We start from the raw sequence: 12,887 nt of genomic DNA, 5'->3' as shown, positions 1-12,887 counted from the left end.
CATGTAGTTAGGACTCAGTTTGTTTACATTTGACTTGAGAAAATTGAAAGAAATTGCTTTTGTATAAGTTTATTCACATATTAGTATCATGTTCCTGGCCACTAGAATAATTTTTGAAATTTACTTCCCAGTAATAGTCTTAATCATAATTCTTACAATTAGTTGATTTTTCCATTGACTTTTTTGGATGGTATTGCAAAAATATATCAGAAGAATGTTCACTATTTTTCCTTTTAGGTCAAGTAGTTCATGAGAATGGGAGATTTTTTTAATGAAAATTCTACTCCACCAACAAGATCATTATTTTTATCGAATTATCATTCTGTTAAACCACATGTCAATCCCAGTTAGATTTCTAAATAGCAACAGATTGATTTCTAGTCTATGATGACATAATTAGGTAAGAAATTCATAATTACTTTAAAAATATGTTGTTTCTATCAAATTGGTAGTTGTAAGAATATTTTTAACATAGTCTGTGAAGCTGCAATGTGGCACTATAAGCATGCCTTTGACCAAGAAGCCAGCCAAATAGTACATTACTAGTCCCTGAGCGAGAAATTTCTGATAATACTTTATCAGTTTACACAATATCTCTTCAAAGATACCATGATGCATTTCATGTGCTTTTGAATATTTATATAAGAATATGTATATCTGTATGAGTTTCCATATACATATGTGTATAGAAACAAACATAAAATGCATGTGTTCTCTTTCTTGACATAGGATAGAATTTCATACATGAGCAGTATATTTATATCATTTCACAGTTTTTGCTTACTCTTAAATAAAATATTAGCACTACAAAGTTAAAGTAAATATGAGTAAATACCAAAATTATTTTATTTTATTGTACATGAACAAATATATAAATAACTAAGTCAAACTATGTACAGAATGTGATTATTGTATAATCACTTTAAGCAATGACATTTTGAAATTGAGTAGTCTTTCAATGTTAGTGTACTACAGAAATGGAACTATGTTTTTGCAGTTTTTAAGCTATTTTTTTTGTAAATATATTTGTTATATAAGCTGCACAGGAGGTAGGGTAAGGGAAACAATTATCCATCACTGGTAGGAATGAAAACTTGTACAACCAGTTTGGAAATCAGTATGACTGTTTCTCAGAAAATTTGGAATCAAAAAACATCAGGATCCAGCAATTCCACTCTTGGACATATACCTAAAAGATGTTCAATAATACTGCAAAACATTTGTGGAACTATGTTCATCGCAGCACTATTTGTCATAGACAAAACCTGGAAACAAACTAGATGCTCCTCAACTTTAGAATGGATATAGAAAATGTAGCACAGTTACACTTTGGAGTATTATTCAGTGTTAAGAAAAACAACGACATCTCTAATTTTGCATGCAAATGGATGGAATTAGTAAGCTCTAATTACTAATTAATTAGAGCTCTGAGTGAGGTAACCCAGACCCAAAAAGATGAATATGATATGTACTAACTCATAAGTGGATATTATCTATAAACAAAGGACATTTAACCAATAGTTCACGATCCTTGAGAAGCTAAGTAATAAGGTGAACCCAAAGAAAAACATATATCCACCTGCATATTGGAAACAGACAAGAACACCTGATAAAACTGAGAGCATGAGGATGAAAGGGGAAGAGGAGAGGAAAAGGGCAGGCAGGAAGAGAAATTGAGGGAATGGGATAATTTAAATGGAAAAAGGTCAGAGATTAGAGCAATGAAAGAGATATCTTGATTGAGGGAGCAATTATGGGGTTAGCAATTTCTATGGAAACTCTCAGGAATACATAAGAATGACCCTAGCTAAGACCCTAAGCAATACAGGAGAGGGGGCCCTGATTTTGATTTTGTAGTCAAACAGATGCATATCATAAATATTACCATAAAAGCTTCTTCCAGCAACTGAAGAAATCAGAGGCAGAGACCCACAATGGAGCACTGGACTGAGACTTGACTCTGGAAGGGTTCCCAGGTGTCCAAGGAGAGGTCCCCAGCTTGTTCCTTGGGCAGCAGAGGTGAGGGCGCCTGAACTGATCTTGTCCCATTGTCACGCTGATGAATATCTTGCATATTATCATAGAACCTTCATCTGGTGATGGATGGAGATAGAGACAGAGACTCACACTGGAGCACTGGACTGAGCTCCCAAGGTCCTAATGAGGAGCAGAAGGAGGGAGAACATGAGCAAGGAAGTCAGGACCGCGAGGGAGGTGTTCACCCACTGAGACGGTGGGACAGATCTAATGAGAGATCACCAAGGCCAGCTGGACTGGGGCTGATGGAGCATGTGATCAAACTGAACTCTCTGAATGTGACTGACGGTGGAAGCTAACTGAGAAGCCAAGGACAGTGGCGCTGGGCTTTGATTCTACTGCATGTACTGGCTTTGTGGGAGCCTTGTCTGTTTGGATGCTCACCTTTCTGGATCTGGAGGGATCGGGGAGGACCTTGGACGTCCCATAGGGTAGGGAACTCTGACTGCTCTTTGGCCTGGAGAAGGAGGGGGAGGAAGAGTGGGGGGAGGAGAGGGAAGGGAAGTGGGAGGAGGGAAGGAGGTAGAAATTTTTAATAAATAAATAAATGAATATATAAATAAATAAAAGAGTGGAAAGAATGAGAATATGAACAAAGAGGTTAAGACCATGGTGCGTTGACCCACTGAAACAGTCTACCTGTGCTAATGGGAGCTCAACAACTCTAGCCAGAATGGGGATGAAGAAGCATAGGACCAAACTAGTTCATCTGAAGGTAGTTGACAGTTTCCTGGATGACGGACCAATGAGAGTGGCACCAGGAATCATCCCTCCTACACACACTGACTTTTAAGAATCCAATTCTGTTTGGATGTATACCTTGCTCAGCATAGATACAGTATGGAGGACCTTGGACTTTCAATAAAGCAATGTGCCTTGCCCTCTCTGAGGATTGGATAATGGTTGGGTGGGAGCACAGGTGCAGAGAATGGGAGGAGGACAGGGAGTAGTAGGAACTTGGATTGGTATTTTTTTAAAATCTAATAAATTAAAAAAAAGAAAACCTCATGAAGAGAACTATTCCAGAACACGTTTTCTACTGTCTACTATTTGCAATTACTCAAAAGCAAAAACACATTTAAAACACTTGGTTATATGTAAATGTTCTCTTTTGTTTAATATATGGTTACCTTGTACATTAAAGAGTGGACAGATTGACACATGTAATTTCATCATACATTAATTTTATTTCAGATGTATGCAGTGTAGGTATATTGTTTTAATCTGAAATTCATTCTTACATTTGCACGTAATGTTCAAGAATATCCTCTATGCTGTTCTTTATTTATTGTATGTGTGGAGATAATAAGGACATAGGCCAGGGACTTGATGATCTCCTGACATTAATATTCACTATTCAGAAAATAGAGATCAAACCTGAAAGAAACCAGAGCACTAAATGATGAGTAGGGATCAAGTAGAACATGCTGACCTATGTAGTGGTCAGAAGGGTGTCCTTTGAGTTATATTCCCTTTGCTGTTTCATTTTGTTACTGTGTGATGGCTACTCTGTGAACTGAAAGGGAGAAGTCTCATTCAACAGCCAGCTTATTTGAGAAGTTGTAAACCTAGAATATATTTTTAGAACATTCATATTCAATTGCCCATATAATGGTATTATACATTTCCAGGATATTTGAGAAGTGTTGGTAAATGATGGTATCGTGATAAACTTGGACACCTAGGCTAGCCTGTCAAATTTCATTTCTAAAGAGAAAACGTATCTCAAATCTTATTAAATTTATTAAAATCAAAGCTAGTTTTAATAAACATTTGAACCAGTATTTGATTGATATATAGCATATTGTACTCTTGAATTTCCAACAATTAGAACTAATGCATAATTTTTGTAGTATATCTAGTGCTCAAAAATCCCTGTATTACTAGTGGGAGGACTAATGAATCCCTACACTCATGACAGGCACTATTTTATTTAATGAGCTAATTCAGAAGGAAAACTAGGCTTCTCTTTTAGGAATGTCTGTCATAAGAAACTATTTTTGTTCCAGCAGATGGCTCCATACTCATGGACATAAACTTGTCTTAAATGAACTTAGCTGTTATTAAAGGGTGAAAAAATATATATTTCAGATTATTGAGTGGTATTTGAAACTGGAGTAGAATTTAATGTTGAGAATTTGGTGGAATTTTTCAAAACAATGTATGTTCATATTAATATAAAGAAGATATACTTTGGATATTAATTCCACATGAGAAATAGAAAGTGTTATGACCACTTTCAAAGTTATCTTTGCAATGAGAAATAATTCCATAAAAAAGTCAATAATAATTCCTAACATTATACATATATTTAACATATTTTTTCTTGATATCAATTGACCTTCATTCATTTCTGTATAAATAATACACTCTGAGATTTTATATTTCTTTTGGACCAATTTGGAAGAGAACTTGAGTTTAACATTCCATTCTTTAATTCAAAACAGCACTTTGGTAGCACAATATAATGAATATAACTGTATTATATTTTATATTTCAATTGTATGAAAGTTTATAATTATATTTCACAAATTTATAAAATATAAATTAGTATTTTATATAACATATTATAATATTAATTTAGTTTTATTAAAAGCTACATCCTTGTCAGTTTGGATGCTCACCTTACTTCCTGGACCTGAGAGGAGCAGGGAGGACCTTGGACTTCCCATAGGGTAGGGAACTCTGACTGCTCTTTGGCCTGGAGAAGGAGGGGGAGGAGGACTGGGGGAAGGGGAGGGGAGAGAAGTGGGAGGAGAGGAGGAGGTAGAAATGTTTAATAAAAAATAAAAAAAAGTGGTCAGACTAAAATAAAAAAATAAATAAGTAATAAGAAAGCTGTTATATAAATCTCACCTTATCTGAGATTCATAAATATTATCTTTTAAATTCTTAATAAAATTACAAAGAGCTAAAAAAGGGCTGCAGAGACACTGGTACATGTACATTTATAAACATACAACAGTTTTTCTGGAACATTTTTTGTACTGTTTTATTTTATTTTATTTTATTGGATATTTGTGTTGTTCTTGGATCAGATGGGACAAATCTTAGACTACAATGTTAGTTGCAATTTAACACTGCACAGAGTACAGCATGTGTGGTTGCATGACATTTGGGACTGGCTCCTCAGCATGGGTTCCCTTAGAGACTTGATTCATGGCTGAAGTCTCAGGGAGCCATTACTACCATGGCACCTCTTGGATATTGTTGGGTTCATGTTTATACCGAATAGTATACAGCCCAGAGTTAATAAACCTTATGTATTTTCATCAGGGCCAAGTAATAGAGCCACACTCGTACTAGTCAGCACAAAGCACCCCATAAGCCATCTTGTAAATTGACATTCCTCTGTTTGCCACTAGCATTGATCTTAGATGAAAAAAGGAACTTATTAAGAGGATTCAATTTTTTGTTTGTTTAGAACCTTTGAAATATATATTTTAGTTGTTATGTAGTAATTAATACCCCATGTCAGAATGCCAGTAGTAGGCAGAGTTTGTGTCTCACCAGACGTTTCTTGAAAAATCACAGAAAATAAATTTTCTATTTATTTACACATTTATTATAAACATTTGTAAAAGCACAGCTTATTACTGGCTAACTTGTACATGTTATATTAATTTTATTTCTTATGTCTGCTCTGCCATGTGGACTGGTATGTTTTCTCAGTATAGCAAAAAATCTCTCCTTCCCACTGCTTCTCATGATACTGAGACTCCTCTATTTTTCCCAATTTTTGTGTGGTTATTCAGCCTAAGCTCGTCCTGTCTAGATATAGTTCAATCAGGATCTTTACTAAATCAATCAAAATGACATATATTAATACAGAATAAAGGAATATTTCATGCCCTGTTCTTGATTTTTTATACATACACACTTATTATTATATTTTATTTATATGGAGTTGGAAACATAAATATTCATCCTTACTATCTTCTAGACATGTTTTGTGATTAAAATCTAAAAATGTTGGTATATATTATTTTATATGTATATTTACTCTAAAATATCTATGTTTATTCCTTACATATTTCAGTTATTCAGCAGTAATTTCATCCTGAATGCTCATGTCTAGAAAAGGAAAAAGAACTACATGAACATAGAAGTTGAACCTGCCAAGTTGATGCTTAATATCTTACCATAGACTGGGCTGTGATCTACAACTGAATTAAAATGTGGAATTAATGAACAGGCCCATTTTCTTAGTCAGGCTGCACCTCCCATTCTGTGACAAGAAGTAAGCACCTAACACAATATCAAAGAGTAAAAATATTGTGACTCTAATTATTTCCTATGAGATTGTTATGTCCAAATCTGTGATGTCTCCCAAAAGTCAACAAGGAGAGAGAGTCTCAAATGTAAAAGCCAAGAGCTTTATTTTGTGTAAGTTTGCAAACTCGGTCTCTCCGCATGACCAATGTATTGGAATAAACAGAGAGCCCCGAGCTCAGCTAGTGTTGGGATTTTATTGTGCTAAAGTTATGGGTAAGGGGTTTCTGAAGTTTCAGACCCATTATTGGATGACATTTGTTTAGGGGTTTCCTGGTGACTGTGTGCTGGTAGTTGATTATATCTATAGCAGTTGGCATCTTAGGCATTTCCTTTGTATGATAAATTCTTGGGTGGTGCTTAGGTAATTTTAGTTTATAGTCCTTCTTGCAACCAGGTATTGCTTCAGGTTAAACTACTAAGACTTAGGCCTCTATTAAACTTATTGATGGCTGAGTACTACACTGTCAAGTGATTGTGGTTGGAAGTAAAGAACTACATTTGGGTGATCTAGTCATATTTATATTATCATGGCTGATTCCTGCAAAGATAAAGAAAATAAAGTAAAGAGAAAATTTCAGTATTCTTGTCTTTCTGCACACAACTCAAAATCAAAATCAAAGATAAATAGCACTATATGTTATATGTTAAAGTTCTCTTTTGCTTTATGTAGAGTTTACCTGGTACCTTAAAAAGCCAAATAATGCTGAGCGGTGGTGGCACACACCTTAATCCCGGCACCCAGGAGACAGGGGCAGGAGGATCTCTGTGCGTTTGAGGTCAGCCTGGTCTACAAAAGCTAGTTCCAGGAGAGGCACCAAAGCAACAGAGAAACCCTGTCTTGAAAAAAACAGAAAAAAAAGAAAAGACATAATTTACACAGATAATTTCTTTAGGTATTTATTTTATTTCATATGAGTCTATCATAGTTCGGTTTTTTATTTTGTTTCCACTATATCTTAGCTGAGCTAGGTAGCCTTCCAGTGAATGGGTTCCCTAAAGTCAGAAAAAGCAGGATGGACAAATCCTGGTCCCACTGATCCTGTCTCCACACTCAGTCCCAGTCATACAACTGTCCCACAAAATCAGAGACCCTAGTTTGTCACTATAGTGCTGCACTCACTGTCAGACCAGAGGTGTTAGGTTACCATTAGCTCAGGCAAGCTGTTTCAGTGGGTATTCCCATCATGGCCTTGATCTCTTTGGCTGTATTCTCACTTCTCCCATTCTTCATCTGGAGTGTGGGAACTCAGCCCTGTGATCAACTGTGGATCTCTGCATCTGCTATTATCACATGCTGGATGTAAGTTCTATGATGACATTTGCAAATATTGCCAATCTGACTTCAAGGCAAGGTCTCTTCAAGCACCCTTTCCACTATTTCTTAGGGTTTATCCGGGATCATCCTTGTGAATTCCTGGGAATTTCTCCAATTCCAGATTTTTGCTAGTTCCATAATCATTCCCTCAATCGAGATTTCTATTCCCATGCTATGTCCTTATTCCACTTGACAATCCAGTTCCTTCAAGTTCTTCTCCCATCTCGTCACTCCCCCTCCTACCCTTCTGCATTACTTTCTCCCTGCAACTATACTTTCCCAATTTCTCCAGATGTCTTTTTCCTATGTTTTGTTTTGTTCTTGTTGTTTGTGTTTAGCTCACCCAGGGTGGATTTTTCTAATTTCATTCATCTGCCAGCAAATTTGCAGATGTCATTATTTTTTAAGGCTGAGATGTACTCCATTGTATAATTGATTCCTCATTTTTTATCCATTTTTTTTTTGGTCGATGGGCACAGATTTTCTTCCATGCTGGTATTATAACATTATATGCATGAGGATGAAAGAGGTAGAAGCCAGACATTTGCCCACATTTTTTTCACATTATCATCTACTATTCAGCAAAGATAATATAGCAGTGGACTTTACAGAGGACCATATCATATTTGGTGAATAGGTAGATTACAATGATTTTTAGAATGGTTTACTGTGCAGTCTGTCAGTTATAGTTACTATCATAATTTTTTTGTTTTTATGATTACATTGTAACCTGACACAGTCAGGTAGCAGTCTCGGTCAGCAACTTGCACCTTTGTAAATTTGCAAACCTCGAAAACATTTTTAGAATGCACATTTTCTGAAGAAGGCCTGCTGGTATTATAAAATTCCAGGACATTCAAGAAGTGTTGTAAGAGGAAGTTTTCTGAGTATTTATGACCAACTATGCTAGAATGGTATGTTTCAGTCCAAGGAGAAAATCTGTCCCAAATCTGATAGTTTTAATAAATATCTCCATTAAATCAGTATTTGATTATGTAAACACATTTGTGTGAATGAATTTTCAAAGAATGTAACTAAATGCATAATCCTTGTATATCCAGTGCTCAAAAAATTGGACAAATGAAGCCAAACCCTTATTAGAGTGACTACTTGTTGTATTGAACTAATTGAGAAGGAAATTTACAATTATTTTCAGGGTAGCTTGTCATGAAGTGCACTCATGTACCAATAGATGGCTTTAAATTGATGGACATACAACTTCCTTAAATAAATTTTGTTCTTATTAAATATAGAAAAAACAACTTCAGATTTAATAATGATTATGCAATTGGGAGAGACATGCTACTATTTAGAATCTAGTAGATTTTTAAAATAAATTCTTGTAAATTATTATTTAGAGGTTATTTTATATATATTGATTGTAAGAAACAAAAATATGAAGACTACTTCTTACAAAGTTAAGTGTGCAAACACCTATAAGATCTAAAAACAAGCAAAAACAAATGTTAACAATATAAATATATTTTTTTACCTGAAGTCAATTAAACTGAATTTGTTTCTTTTTCATTAAGACACTGTGCGATACTATATTACAGTCAAGTCTATTTGGAGTGGGTTTCAAATCTGTATTTCATTCTATAATTGACCCATTCTCTTGTACAATACTTCAATAAATTTATATATATATATATATATATATTATGTATTAAAACTCAACAACATTGAAAATTGTAATTGTATATTATATGTGTATATAATTCATACTATCCTATTATATGTAACTTATTTAATTACCATTTTACTGCATAAAAAAACTATAGCTAAAAACAGACAAAAACAGATTACAAAAAATCAGAAGCCAGATCCATTTGACTGCACAGAGACACAATCAGAAATCTACAGGAATGGAGGCTTCCATGTATACAGGTAGATTAGAGGCGAAACAGCTGCAATCTCTCTCAGACAGCCTGTCATACATTGACAGTTTTGCCTGCTGTTAACTTACGTAAAAAACAGGGTAAATTGCATTTTATCTTGTGTTCTCCTGTCAGTTGTTCTGCTTCTTTTCACAGCATATAGGGCAGAGGGAGTAACAGATGACTCATCAGCTCTGAATGAGATCACCACGTTAATGCTGTCCTGTGTTTCCGGTCCTTGTTTTGAGAGCTCTCTCCTTATTGGTTCCTAAATGGCATAAAAAGGTGTGATCTGAGGGATTTTAGCAGTGGGGCTTTGACTAAAGTCCTGCTAAAAGCTGGACTTTAGTCAAAGCCTCACTGTAAACAACCCCAGAGAATAAAATCTGTCCAAGAGATCTGCAGGAGACAGAAGCAATACAAACATAGGAAAGCAAGGTTTTGTTGAGAATCTCCATGTTCCTGCTAAGTGTCCCCTGTTCCTGTTTTCAGTGCAGAATATGTGCTCGAGTTTCTGAAGTCACTGATTCAGTGTTAACATCTGTGATTCCTTGGTTAGAAATGGATTTTGCATTTTCTGAAATGAAGATTTATTTAAGGGAAGCAATAACTGACAATAACTGCGATATACTGATCTTATGCGCCATGTGAGGTCCCAGTAAAATAATTGCTATGTTGGAGAATAGCCTCAAGCACCTGGGAACCTGAAAATTTTCAAGTGTCTGCTTCCCCAATCAGTGTGATTCAGGACTCTGACATGGAATTTCTGAATGTGATACCAGTAAGCTGCAATCGGCAGCACAGAATCACAATCAGTCATCAGCAGGCGCAAATGGGAAATTTCAGATATATAGGCGGGATACAGACCCAAGACATGGGATATATGATCACCTCTTATTTATCTCGCAAAGCTTCCCTCTTTTGATAATTGCATTCTGTTCTGAGTTAAACTGAATTTTTTTCTATCATCCATTTTCACTTTCATTTTTTTTCTGCCGAACCACACATTTAGATGGGAGGGAGAAATGAGTCAGTGGCTCTGATTGAAATCTCCATGGTTACCACAGGATTTGTTTCTATTGGAGGAATTGGGATCATTCCACCCGGAGGTTTATATTCCAGGAAGGGTTTGAATGCACACACTCCTTCAGTCAGCGGAAAGGTGAGCTAATAACATTTTCAGAATAGAGGGTACTTAATTAAAATGGTGAACAGATGCTTAAAAGAAATCTCACACTAGCTCAGAATTGAGAAATAGATATTTATTTAGGGGTAAACTCACAAATTAGAATCCTCCGCTTGACCGGTTGAATCACAGGATCCAAAAGAGCAGCCGACGGAAGGGGAGCAAGGGGAAGGAGAAAACTGACGGACCTGGATTTTTCATCTGTGTATATATAAGATACAAATTTAAGATTAATTGTGTGATAGCAATATATATATATATATATATTTCTGCTCTTGGTTAAGGTATTGTATTGTGCAGCTAGTTTAAAATAGAATGTATGATTAAGAAACACAGTTTAATTGGGAGTCATCTATAATAGTCATGTTGGTAGTCATGTTATTTAGGTTTTTTGATGTACAGAGATATATTACAGATGGGCAGTTATTCTTCAGATCTCTCAAAGACTAATAGAATATGATATTTAAAATGTTTTAAAATTTAGACTGTTTGTGACAATGAGACACATACACATCTGCTCCTGGAACCACCATTTACTTCAAAAGAAGATGGGCATCGAGGAGGCTCCTTATGCAGTTTGCTAGCCATTTTGGCAAGAAACTACTCTTGCCTGGATTGCTTTACGATATGTTGTATGTCCCGGACATGTAGGACCCAACGAAAATGACAGCTGTAGCTGCCTAAAGAAGGTGAGACAGTTCTTCAGCGTTCCCTATTCATGAAAGATTCTGCAAGATATTCTGTAAGTTACATAAGAAAGTGACTGAAAAATGCCAGTATAGGTGAAACTGTCTATGAAATTTCCTGGAAAAGTCTGTCAGAAACTGTGGATCAGTAAGCTTAAAGTGGGTGCCCACAAAGTTACAGAAGGTCTTTGTGTGGCTGTCCATGCAGTGAGATGTCTCTCTCAAATCTAGAGGTTTTGAAGTTACTTACAATGTACTTTCTTAATATTATATCCTTCTGCATACTTTGATGTTGTTAAAGAATAAAATTATAATTAAAGTTTTCTTTAGTTATGATAAAAACATTAAAATATTCCTTTTTAATTAGAAAGAAATGGGGAGGTTCTGTGGGAGGTAATGTATGCTGTGAATATATTTTATTGTCATGCATTGATAAGGAAACTAGTTTCCACTAATGGTTTAACAGAGTAATTCAGGCTAAAGGAGATATATGAGAATATATATGGAGTCAGGCAGAAGCCATGTAACTTCCGTCAGAGACAGATGCCTTCACCGGAACCCATCAAAACTTGGAGAGTAGGTCAAGACCTCATGGTGATGCACAGAATAGTGGAGATAGATGAGTTTAGGATATAGAAACTAGCTAGCAATACCCTTAAGTTTTTGGTCAAATAGTAATGTAAATAATACAGTTTTACAACAATTGTGGTTTTGCAAAGAAGCAAAGTTCTGATTGGATTAAATGAATACTGCAGTTGAGCAATAGCAGTATTTTGTAGAGCATTGCCATAAATTAGTCACACATTAATCAGGATTGAGTATAATTAAGAGATCTTTAATTAGGTATATACTCTTAGATGATCAGTCCTCTGCATGAGCACAAAACAGGAACATAACCCATCAGCGAAGAGGGAGAAAGAGCACATTTCTCCAGCTATTTTTATAGTACTCCAAGACCACATCAACGTGGCCCAGGATCTCAAAACCATTGTCTTGAGCAGTTGCCAGAGCACCTCTCCCTTTTGTCTAAATAAGAGAGTTTTAAACACAATGTAAAGTTATATACAATCAGAACAGATACCATGTAAAAAAATTAGAGTTACAAACAGCATAAACAATATCAAGCAAGAAATATATGCTAAATATTTCAATAATTATCCTATCCCATGGTGTTTAATTAATATTAGAAATAGCTTGGCCAAGTCATGAGAGGAAAGTAAAAATGTCTATCTAGTCTTCAACCCCATGAAAGACCTGAGAAGGGAAATCATATCACTTGAATAAATAGAAAAGGCATTCAAACATCTTCCAAAATGTGCAATACATGACAGAGACATGTGGCTACCTGGCTAATCACCCAATCTCATTTACAAAATTGGAGCAACCAACTTTGGATAAGGCTTAGAGTAACTGACAGACTATTTTCAAAAGAAGGAAAAAATTTAAAACATCTTACTTATACATCTTTGCATGTTTTGGCAGTCTTTTTTTCCCTACTTTTCCAATTCAGA

The 12,887-nt window shown here is 35.4% G+C and overlaps 1 long non-coding RNA gene across 1 annotated transcript; it reads right to left on the bottom strand.

Annotated features, from left to right (window-relative positions):
- Positions 1 to 246: 246 nt before the first annotated feature.
- Positions 247 to 9,746, bottom strand: LOC146889959 (uncharacterized). Its single transcript, XR_015736303.1, has 3 exons — positions 9,594 to 9,746; positions 4,662 to 4,761; positions 247 to 2,157 (listed from the first exon to the last, which is right to left on the bottom strand). It is a non-coding gene; the product is annotated as an uncharacterized LOC146889959 (long non-coding RNA).
- Between the last annotated feature and the right edge of the window lie 3,141 nt (positions 9,747 to 12,887).

Source organism: Myodes glareolus, chromosome 24 (assembly GCF_982192425.1).
Source record: "Myodes glareolus chromosome 24, mMyoGla1.1, whole genome shotgun sequence".
NCBI classification, from domain to species: Eukaryota; Metazoa; Chordata; class Mammalia; order Rodentia; family Cricetidae; genus Myodes; species Myodes glareolus.
The sequence above is the reverse complement of the archived record's forward strand: the minus strand, read 5'-3'. Positions and strand labels throughout refer to the sequence as shown.